Source organism: Malania oleifera, chromosome 2 (assembly GCF_029873635.1).
Source record: "Malania oleifera isolate guangnan ecotype guangnan chromosome 2, ASM2987363v1, whole genome shotgun sequence".
NCBI classification, from domain to species: Eukaryota; Viridiplantae; Streptophyta; class Magnoliopsida; order Santalales; family Ximeniaceae; genus Malania; species Malania oleifera.
In genome coordinates, this window is record NC_080418.1 from 54,951,286 (window position 1) to 54,962,509 (window position 11,224).

Here is an 11,224-nt window from a genome sequence, read left to right on the forward strand (position 1 = left end):
CCCTAAAAAAATTCAAAAGGATGAATGAACCAAGCCCTTCTCACACCAAAAAAAGAAGGGGAAAGCATTAGATAGTAGTAAATGGGGGAAAACGCAAAATAAAAGAAGAAAAAAGAAAATAATCAGGGGCATATTTCTGATGTGTTCCTAAAATGTACTATTTTAGGCCCCCATTTACCTTTGTCTTGTATTCATTTGTCATGTATTTACCCTTTGTTATCATTATTGACTTTTTGAGTCGGATCTCTATTTTGATGTTGACAAACCACCAGTGTCTTATGTGCGCATTTAGTGCATGAATAGGTTTTCATTTTATCGCAGACATAAGATACTAAAAAATGGAAGCCAGCAAGAACTTAAAGCCCACATCAATCTGGCGCATTCCATTGAACTAAAGAGCAAGACAGAAGAAGATGTACACTTTCTATTGTAATTGCATTTGTTTTTATATTCCGGTATAAAATAATGCATTGCATGCATGATGTGAATGGATAGCTCAAAACAACCATGGACAGACCCTAAGTACTTCATAAAAAGTCCCCCATAACTTAAAAGTTATACCCATGTGAACAGGGGTGACCTTTAATACAAAATCAGGACCTAAAATGAACATTGAAAGGGCCTCGGTTGATCGAACCAACCTAGTTATAATGTGCTGGTCGATCGAAGCACTGCTGACTGAGGAACTTAAGTCTCAGTTGATCGAACATATATAGTATAAAATATTTGGTCGACCAAACCATATGGAAGTCAACAATTTGACTTCGTACGGTGAACCGACCATTTTTGAACTTGAACTATATGGTTGACCGAACTGACACGTGGGTAATTCTCAACGCCCTAGTCGACCGAAATCTTAGTTCAAATTTGACCTGTTTGACCGAACCTCTGAATTTGGTCAACGGAACATACTATGGTTGACCAAACCTCAAAGGGTTCAAAATCACCTTAATACGGTTGACCAAAACCACAGTTCAAAAATGCCACGGTTGACCAAACTTAGTGATATGGTTGACTGAACCTCAAATATGGTAAACCAAACCTCTCGGGTTGGCAAAATTTTTACTACAGTTAAATAAGGTTAATTTTTGTTAAACATGTTTAATATTTTTCCAAAATACCCAGTGTAATCATTAAGAAAAATTCTCTTAAATTTTTATACTCATTTTTTTATTCTCTCTTTATTATTACTTTGAAAAATCTATCTTCAAGAGAGCATTATATTTATCTTGGGCATTTGTTTCTATAGATCATATCGTTTACTCTCATATCTTGTTTATTCTTTCAAATCTTATTTTTGAGAGTAAATCAAGGTTTTCTTTATACATATCCATTAATATATATCTTTGGAGAAAACTTGTTTATTGCTTGTGAATCTTGCACACATATTGCAAGACTTCAAAGGCTTATATATTCTTCATTGCAAAATTATTTTTGAGCGAAAACCTTAAGTTCTCCTGTACTTTGTTTGAAAAATATTTTTGGAGAAGATCATTTTTATTAGGGTTTGAATCTTTGAAGTGCTTTATTATATACATCTAACTCAAAGATTGCATAAGGTATTTTGAGAAAATCACATATACACTCGAGCTTATATTTCATATCATGTGTGAGTGTATTTCTGAGCTTATTGTTGTGCACATTTGCTTGTATTAGAAGCACATTTGTTTGTATGCAAAAATTTATTTGATTATCTATTGTATTCCCGATGGGTGGTTGGAAGAGGGAGACTAGCCCTGTGAATAGTCCCAGACTGGTTTAAACTTGGTTAAGAAAACTAGTGCACCATCCTATAAGGTGTTGTATTAGGTGCCACTCCACCCGCAAATGAGCAATCTTAGTGGAATTCTCTTGCTTGTGAGTTTGAGGTAGGGATGCAGGAAGTATTGACCAAACCCAGACAACATATCGTTTGTCTAATTTTAATTTCCTGCACTTTATATTTCTGCGCAATTGGTATATGCTTAGAAAGACCCTAGGTTGTGTGTTATTGCTGCTAGTGTAGTTGAACCTAGGAGATAAATTTTTAAATACCCAATTCACTCCCCTCTTGCGAATACACCAATTCCAATAATCATAGTTCAAAGTTATGCAAGGTATGTTCATGTTTCAGGAAAAGCAAGTTAAAATTGAGGAGTTAACAATGCGAGAAGCCAAAGGAGTATTTGGGAAGCATAAAGCTCAAATTAGATGCTTAACTAAGCCGCTAAAGCCTCAATTCACCAAAGGAAAGAAGACATGGTTCGACCAGCGACACGAGAGGCGACCAGGTCACAAGCTACAGACTCCAAAGTTCAATACTAAATTTCAATCGTTGCAAGGTTCGACCAAATGCTTGACCAAGTTACCCTCAGGGGCGACCAGGTTGAGAACCTGAAGATGACTGAGCCAGAGATATTGAGAGCCTCGACCAATTACTCGACTAGGGAGACCTAGAGGGGCAACCAAATTGAGATCTTGAGCTAAACTAAAGAAGAGATCATGCATGCCTCGACTAGTGCCTCGACTAGGAAGACCCAAGGGTGCGACTAAGTCGATAATGATTGAAGTTTGAATCCTTGATTTCCCGCGAACTGCTTTGTGATATTTTCTACAGAAATTTCCTATTTTGAATTTTAAACCTTGTAAACACTTTTGGGTATAAAAGATAGCTTCATCTATGTTCTTAGGGTTCTTCTTTGGCCACTTTTAAGTTTGTGAAAAACCTAGAAAGCCATTGAGAGCCACTTAGAGTAGGATTTACTACTTTTTCTTTTAATTCCTGTATTGGTTTATGCATGGAATCATTGAAGGCCCATGACAACCTTCATGTTCCTTGTGCTACTGCTTAGAGTAGATGGTTCTTCTTTGTAATCCCTTACATGCTTTCTTTACATGCTTTCATTTAAATACATGCACTTTCAATGCCTGCGCTTTAATTTCCATGCAAGTTTACACCTTTGATTGTGTTGAGACACTAGGGTAAAGGATAGCCTAGCTAAGGATTCATTCACTTATACAGACTAGGCTACGGTTCATGTACGGGGTGATCTCATAGTCGTTGTGATAAAGTATACCCTGGTTCTGATCATGCTCCAAACGATTGGTGCACCTTCTCTACTATATGTATTTGAATGATTCACTTAGCCATTAGCTTAAGACGGATGGCTGATTGGACATAGTTAGTGCGCATGACAATCTATGCTTTGTAGGAGCATTGTTAACATAAATTTACATGCTTTTAGTAGTTATTAGAAAAAACCTTCAAAATCTGATATTTTTATCTTTTACACAAAGTGTAGTAAATTAGGCTAGAAGTGGTTAACAACTACACACCAGTCCCTGTGGATCGACACTCGAATTACTCACTGTTCTCCTGAACTTAGGTTAGTTAGGTTTATAAATTTTATCTTTGGTAGTCAAGGACCCAAGCCTTAGCAAGCCTACCAATTTTGTAACGCCCCGACCCTCTATGTGGGACCAGAGTGCTACTAATCCATTCATTTGCCTGATAATCCACATACCAATATCATGTACATAGCAGAAAACATGAATATAATCTCCACAAATATAATACCAGAGGTTACTATCCCTAACTACCAACCATAATAAATTAATCATCCACCTGTATCAACATATATAAATATCCCCAAAAACATCCAGCATTCACAACCATTCCTATCTTAGAAAACTTAAAACATAAAACATAAAATATACATCTTAAAATTAACATTAAAAAAAAAAATACCCTTTTCTCTTTCTATTTTCCCAAAAATGTTATAAAACCTCGAGCTCTCTAAGCTCGATCTCAAGGAAATCCTGAAAAAAATAAATTCATATTCTGGTGAGATATATCTCAGTAAGGGAAGAAACAATATATTAAAACAGTGTGTGGCCAACATGAGTCTATATAACAACATAATATTTAACATCAGTTAGTCTACTAAAGCTGGTCTTTAGCCATCATCAGTTAGTCTACAGCTCCTTTTAGCTGTCGTCAGTTAGTTTACACAAAAATGTGCTAGAATCTGCAAACATGGTTGTCTTTCAGTTGTCTTACATTTACATGGTTGCATTTAACATACACAAGTAACATGATCCACAACATTTTTACTCTTAACACTTTACTTACTTAGCTTGCATCTCATACATTTAACGTATATTTGCATAGAACTTACATTTACTTTTGCCACACAATTTAACAATAAAATCCATACATATTCCTTATAAAATAAGTCAACCCACATTTAACATTTAAATACTGAAACTATAATTTCAATTTCTTACATAATTATCTTGAAAATATTTTTCATTTTCATCAGTTCATTTTCGCATATACATATCTAATAAACAACTCTAAACTCGGAAAAACATAATTTAAATGGTTGGCATTTTAAACCCATACCAAAACATATACACATATATATAACACAATTCATTTTTCATTAAATTATAAAAATTCTGGTTTAATATATATTTTTCCCCTTACCTGGTTTCTTGAACTACGCCAATAGGGATCCCAAAAAATACCTCTAGTGCTCACCCAGACCCTGAATCAAAAATCCTAATTCCATTAAATTAATCCTAAATAAAATATTATTTTAATATTTACCAGGCTTTTAAATACCAAATAAATAGTTATACCCTCAAATATAACCAATTTGCCAAATTTTTCAAATCCTACTCTCGCTTTAGAGTGGGGTCAAAAAACCCCAATTGAAAAATTACCTATGCCAAAATGATGACGATCATGACTAGGACTCTATGGTGGTACCTGATCGTCGATTTAATAGCAGATTTAACGAGAAATTGAGAAATTAGGGGAAAGTTACCTTACACTAAGAATGGTGCCTACGCCGCTCCCACGACAAATCCGCTCTAGTAGAAATGTCGGTGGTGGAGCTGGGAATCCAATGGCACCTTCCATTTCCCGATTGGCTAAATATCTGTCGAGAAATGAGGGGAGAGAGAGAGGAGACGGAGAAGTAAGCGAGACGGTTTGAGAGACTCTCTCTCTACAATTTACGGCAGAAAGACAAGCTTCCTTCTTTTCTCCTTTTCTTTTTTTTTACGTACTTACTTATCATATGATAAATATAATATTATATATATACATACATATATCATATTATTTATTCAATTAATCAAATTTAATAATACTTAATTAATTAATTGATTTATGATAAATAATTTTAATTTAATTTAATTTTTTTATTCCTTTTATTTGTTTATTTAATTAATTGATTTAATAATGTTTAAATAATTAACTAATAAATAATTACTCTTAATTTTAAATTTTTTTAATTAATTAATTTTTTAATATTTTTTTTCTTCAGGTTATTACAAATTTTTTGTGCCGTTGCCAGGGATTGTGTTACGGTTGTAAACCAGTTTCTAGTTTAGAGTACTACTACTTTGTTTTTCTTTGTTTTCTTTCTTTTTGTTTTTGATACTCTGAAGTCTTGATTACGTGCTACATGTGTATATATTGAGTATACGCTCTTTGGATCCTGAGTTAGTACCTATAGACCCTAAGATTGAGAGATCCTGTAAGTCCATTAGGAAATCTACCTCTAGTCCCGAGTTAGCCGAGTCATCTGAACTTAAAGTCATGGTTGAATGTAATCTGGTTCTTGCCTTTCAAAATCCAAAACCCCAAGCTCCCCGCCAACCTGTGATGGAAGAGCAACTCCTTCGACCTCTTAGAGACTTCTTCACACCCAAAACATACACCTTGCCATCTTGCATCTGGTTCCCGGAGGTCGAGGCGGTGCAATTTGAGATCAAGACTTCCATCATCTCGATATTTCCCAACTTCTATGGGAATTTTACTGAAAATCATTACAAGCATCTAGATGAATTTCTTGAAATCTTTTCCACCAAGCGCATACACCTAATTTTGGTGATGACACCCTTTGGTTAAGGCTTTTCTCGTTCTCACTAAAGGACAAGGCCAAATATTGGCTGAATTCCTTAGAGCCAAACTCAGTGACCAACTGGGTCACCATGCAACATGAGTTCTTAAAAAAGTACTTCCCAATTGGGAAGACTAACCAGCTGAGGAAGGCCATCACTAGTTTCTCACAAGTCGATAGGGAATTATTTTTCGGGACATAGGAGCGCTTTAGGGACCTCTTGCGCAAATGCCCACATCACCAAGTCCCTAAGTGGTAATTGGTTTAGACCTTCCATGAAGGATTAGCCGAGTGAGAATAGTTCATAGTAGATTCATCTTGTGGAGGTACTTTCCTCACGAAACACGAGAATGAGGTCTAAGCTCTCTTTGAGAACCTCACTGAAAATTCTTAACAGCATACTATTGTTGTTTGTAGACCATCCCAACCTTCCTCTTCCAATCATAAGGGAGTCTATGAGTTAGCCATTGGCCATGACCTTACGCCCACACTGCACACCACAGTAAAAAAGTTAGACCAGTTCTTGTCCTTAGGACAGCAACCTTAGCCTGTGGTGTGTGCAGAGGTGTGTGCCATTTGTTTTGATCCTTCACACACTTGTTATAATTTCCCCTATATGCCTCCCTCACCTAAATTTGTACAGGGGAAGTTAAGGCTATCCATAATTAGTACGATAGGTTGTCCAATGATTCTTACTCAAACACGTACAATCCTAGGTGGAATAAGCATCTTAACTTCTTCTAGAGGCCATAAGCTCTGGGTTTCCAATCTCAAAGACCTCAACAATTACCACTGCTCCACCTCCTCGCCCATTCCAAAACTCTCAAAATCCTTCCATTTCTACCCTTAGACCTTCATCTAATAAGCAACCATCTCTTCCTCAACCCAAATATGATTCTTTTTAGGAAACAGTGTTGAAAGCCCTTAAGGGCATTGAGGCTGATCGCCAAGTTGATCAACAATTACTCCACTCTCATTCCTAGTCTATTGTCAAGCTAGAAGTCACCATGGGGGGGACTAACTACCTCTTTGAGTAGGAGAGATGAGGGTAAGTTTCCAAGTCAGCCTCTAGTGAACCCTAAGGGCCAATATGAGGTAGAATGTGAGCCGGCTCCTGGACCTTCATCATATAATGAGCAAGCCCAAGCTTTGACCATTCTTCGGAGTGGTAGGGAGGTAAATAATAAGGTTGGGGAGAAGTTAGACCAAGAAAAAAGTAGGGAGAAGATGAGGGAATAACCTAATGATGAACCATGTAATCCTCCTTCTCCCAGTCTAGTAGCTGATACTGAAACACCTACCCACTCCAATGATGGAGCACTTCCCCATTATATCCTTGCTGTGCCATTTCCTGCAGCTCTTCATGCATCCTATAAATCTAAGAAGAAGGCCATAACTAAGTCCATCATGGATACATTCCAACAAGTCAAGGACAATATTCCTCTCTTAGATGCTATCAAGCAAGTGTCTGCATATACCAAGTTCCTTAAGGACCTGTGCATGCAGAAGCGAAAGTCGAGGGTGCACATGAACAAAAAAGTTAGGCTGACTGAGCATGTGAGCTCAATCCTGTTAGGATACCTTCCTCCAAAACTTAAAAACCCCGATACTCCAACCATCTCATGTGTAATCGATGATTACCCCATTGATAGGGCTCTTTTAGATTTAGGGGCGAGTGCCTACTTCCATATTCACTTTATAAGAAATTCAATTTAAGAGAGCTAAAGCCCACCTCGATCACCTTGAGTTTTACAAACTGATTTGTAAAAAGGCCCCAGAGTGTGATAGAGAACGTCTTGGTCAAAGTCGAGGAGTTCTATTATCCTATTGACTTCATTGTCTTGGATATGGAACCTTCCGACTCAACCAAGGATCCGATCCCTATCCTATTAGGACGACCATTCTTAGCTACGGCTAATGTCTGCATTCAATGTAGGACTAAGACTATGGATGTGTCCTTTGGCAATAGCAGCTCAGGTTAAATGTATTCCATGCTTCTCAACAACCACCTGATGACATCCAAGCTATGGCGTTGACATGAATGATGAATGTGTTGAGGAAGTGGCTCCATCAATTCAATGAAGGGACCCTCTAGAGGATATATTTTAGCTTGAGAGCCCCTTTATATCTGGCCTGGAGGACCTATATGAGCAGATTCTTTCCATTCATTATTCGGCCTCCATTTTAGAGGGATGTCTATGGGAAGGTGAGACATGGTTTAATGAGGAAATGGTGGAAGAAACCCCTATTTTCAAACCAAGGTGAGTTCAACATGAGCCTTCATTGTGTTTGGCTAAAGATGGTAAACTTAGTGCTTCCAAGAGGCAACCCGAGTCTTTCTCTTTCTTCTTTGAGTCCTTAGGTTACATAGTGTAGTGTAAATAGGGTTTAGAGTCCTTAGAATAGGTTTTGCGTTAGTTGGGGGTGTGAATAGGGCACGACTAGCATACATAGGTGCGACCTGGTCAAGCCTCGAAAGTATTTTAAACTTCAAAAGTACCAAGAGGTTTGACAATGGGCGTGACAAGCATTGCCTTGGCACGACCTAGTTAAATCCTTAAACTTTTACGAACATGTAAATTATCGAGAGATTTGACCATGTGTGTGACTAGCACTGAGTTGGTCGCGACCTGTTCGAGACTGTTCTCGCAACTTTTTCTGTGCAAGGCGGAACGCATGGAACGTGTTGCCGCAAAGTGCACGAACTAGAAAAGGTGTGATTTTGAAAATGTATTTTCATGGGAAACATGGTGTAATGGAGTTTCCACTAACCTTTTAGTGTGGTTAGAACACTTGATTACTACCCAATCAAGGGTAGAATCGATTTGCGTTACCAGAGTCGGGTCCAAGAGTTCGGTTACGTGAGGGGAAGGTATTAGCACCCTTTACATACCCGTTCTTTTGAATGGTACCTAATTAATCAAGAATTATCCCAAAATAAACTTAATAGTCTTCTTATTTTACTCCCTTTGAAAAATATGAATGTATATGCAAATACAATATAAGTATTCCCTCAGAACTAGGGCAATACAATACTTTGAAGAGCCCATGCCCCTTCTTTGCAATTATCGGGATTGGATAATCAAGAAAATGGGTATTAAAATACACTCCCAGTATTTTGAAATCTCATAGAATTTTTCTAAGTATAAAAATAATATTCTGGGAGGTTTTTGAAGCACATTTTGGGATGGAAAATTTGCAAAGATGAATTTCAAAATTTGAGAATATTTTTATATTTTTCTGAAATTTTATGGCGCTTCTCAGTATTTTTCCAAATTTTGAGCAATTTTAAATAACAAAAAGATAATTAAGGCAAAAACGGTGATAAGTGGGCTTGAAATCATTTTTATGATTTTTTTAATGATTTTTTCTAAATGTAAAAACAATGCTGGGTTACAAGAATTGTTTTTGTGAATTTTCTTGTTTTTTATGATTTTTAAACATTTTTTGAATTTTAAATCAAGCTCATAATATGGAAATAAGCAAGGAAACACATCAAAAGTATTCTTATTTTTCTGAAGATTGCTCCTGATTTTTTGTGATTTTTCTGCTATTTTTATTGAATTTCTATGAATTTAAAATGAGTTATTTAAGTATTAAAAATAAAAGAAAGAAAAATCGGTAAAAATGAGTTATTTTTTTGAGATTTTTTTTGAAGCTTACGAAGCCCTAGGCTTTCCTAAGCTTTATCTCACTCTCTCTTTCTTTCTTTGAGTTCCCTCTCCCTCTCAGAATACCCCTTTTGCTCTTTGATCTTCAACCCGCCCCTCTTCCTCTCGAACCCTTGCAAGCCAAAACCCTAGTTTACTACTCGAAGGCTTCTAAAGCCTCCAAAGGTCGAAGAATACCTCAATTTGAGAGCAATAAAAAAATTATTTGAAAGAAGAGGTTCTTGTTTCGAGCTGAGTTACAATCAGAGAATTAAAATTTTCCTTTCTTTCCTTCTATTTTGGTGCATGTGTGCAATTTGAATGTGATGTCGCATTTGATTTTAGTGATTTAGGATATTTGTGGTTCGGATATTGTTACAATTTTGGGGCTTGAATCCTTCTAGAACTTCAGGCTAGGGTTTGGTCATAGGTCCTAGGTTGAAGACAAGTCAACTCATCTTTAACTAGTGAGTTGGTGTCGGTTTGAGTCACACGAGTCAACCCATGGGCGTTGTGTGAACTCAGAGGTACTTCGAGTGAGTCTCGTATGTGTGCTAGACAAGTGTGTGGACTAAGGAGTGAGTTGGGATCAACTTCGACCTTAGGTGACTTCAAAAATGGGCTTGGAGTTTTACGACTAGTGGGCCTCAGCATAATTTTGCTAAGGGGTAGGGGTAAAAATTTTTAAAATGGGCTTGGGGTGTGAGTTTGAAAAACGGGATGGACATCTAAAAATAATTTGGGCTTAGGTAATTTAAAATTGGGTTCTAAGCTTCTATTAGAAGAAATGGGCTTCAGGTGTGAGTTTGAAAAATGGGTTGGAGTTCTAAAAAACATTTGGGCTTGGGTAATTTAAAATTGGGTTCTGGGCTTGTGTTAGAAGAAATGGGCTTTAGGTGTGAGTTTGAAAAAATGGGTTGGAGTTCTAAAAAAAATTTGGGCTTGCGTACTTTAAAATTGGGTTTCGAGTTAAAACTTAAAAATGGGCTTTAGGTGTTTTTAAAACAGGGAGTTGGGCTGGGTTAGTTTTATATTGAGGGGGGCTTGATTTTAAACACAAATGGGCTGTGGGGTTTTATAATGAAGCTGGGCTCTGGTTCAAAACACTAATGGGTTGTGGGGTTTTAGAATTTAGTTAGGCTTCAGGTTTGTTAGGAAGGAGATGGGTCTGAGGCTCAGGTCTGATGGGTAATCCAGATATAGTGGTCCGAACCTGATCTTGGGCTCGGGTCTTAAAGGTTCATTCAGGTTTGAGAGGGTAAACGGATCAGGGGGTCCGGGTTAGTTAGGTGTTTGGGTCTGAGCTCTGGTTCAGGAACCCAAGAGAGGGGGGTACCTATACTCAACTTAACACATTTTAACAATTAAGGATTTGAAAAGGGAAACTACCTATAGTCTTGTACTCCTCTAGCCTTTCTCCTTCCTTTGCTGTGTGTCTATTAGTGTCTGCCTAGTTTGCTCGTCTGGTTCTTCGGTCTGGTACTCTGCTTCTCCTTCTTCAAGATCCTCTGCTCTCAGCTCCTCTATTTGTATAGTGCAGAGCTTCCCTTTGCTCTCAATTCTCACTCCTTATTTTGGCAGCATATCTCTAATGCTCCCTCTCAGAAACTCCTTTCTCTAACTCACTCTTATCAAAATTTTGGTAGGGTATTGCTGCTTTCTGAATGGTGTTCCTCACTA

The 11,224-nt window shown here is 37.3% G+C and overlaps 1 non-coding gene across 1 annotated transcript; it reads right to left on the reverse strand.

The window, feature by feature from the left end:
- Positions 1-6,034: 6,034 nt before the first annotated feature.
- LOC131150031 (small nucleolar RNA R71) lies at positions 6,035-6,140 on the reverse strand. Its single transcript, XR_009135417.1, has one exon. It is a non-coding gene; the product is annotated as a small nucleolar RNA R71 (small nucleolar RNA).
- Between the last annotated feature and the right edge of the window lie 5,084 nt (positions 6,141-11,224).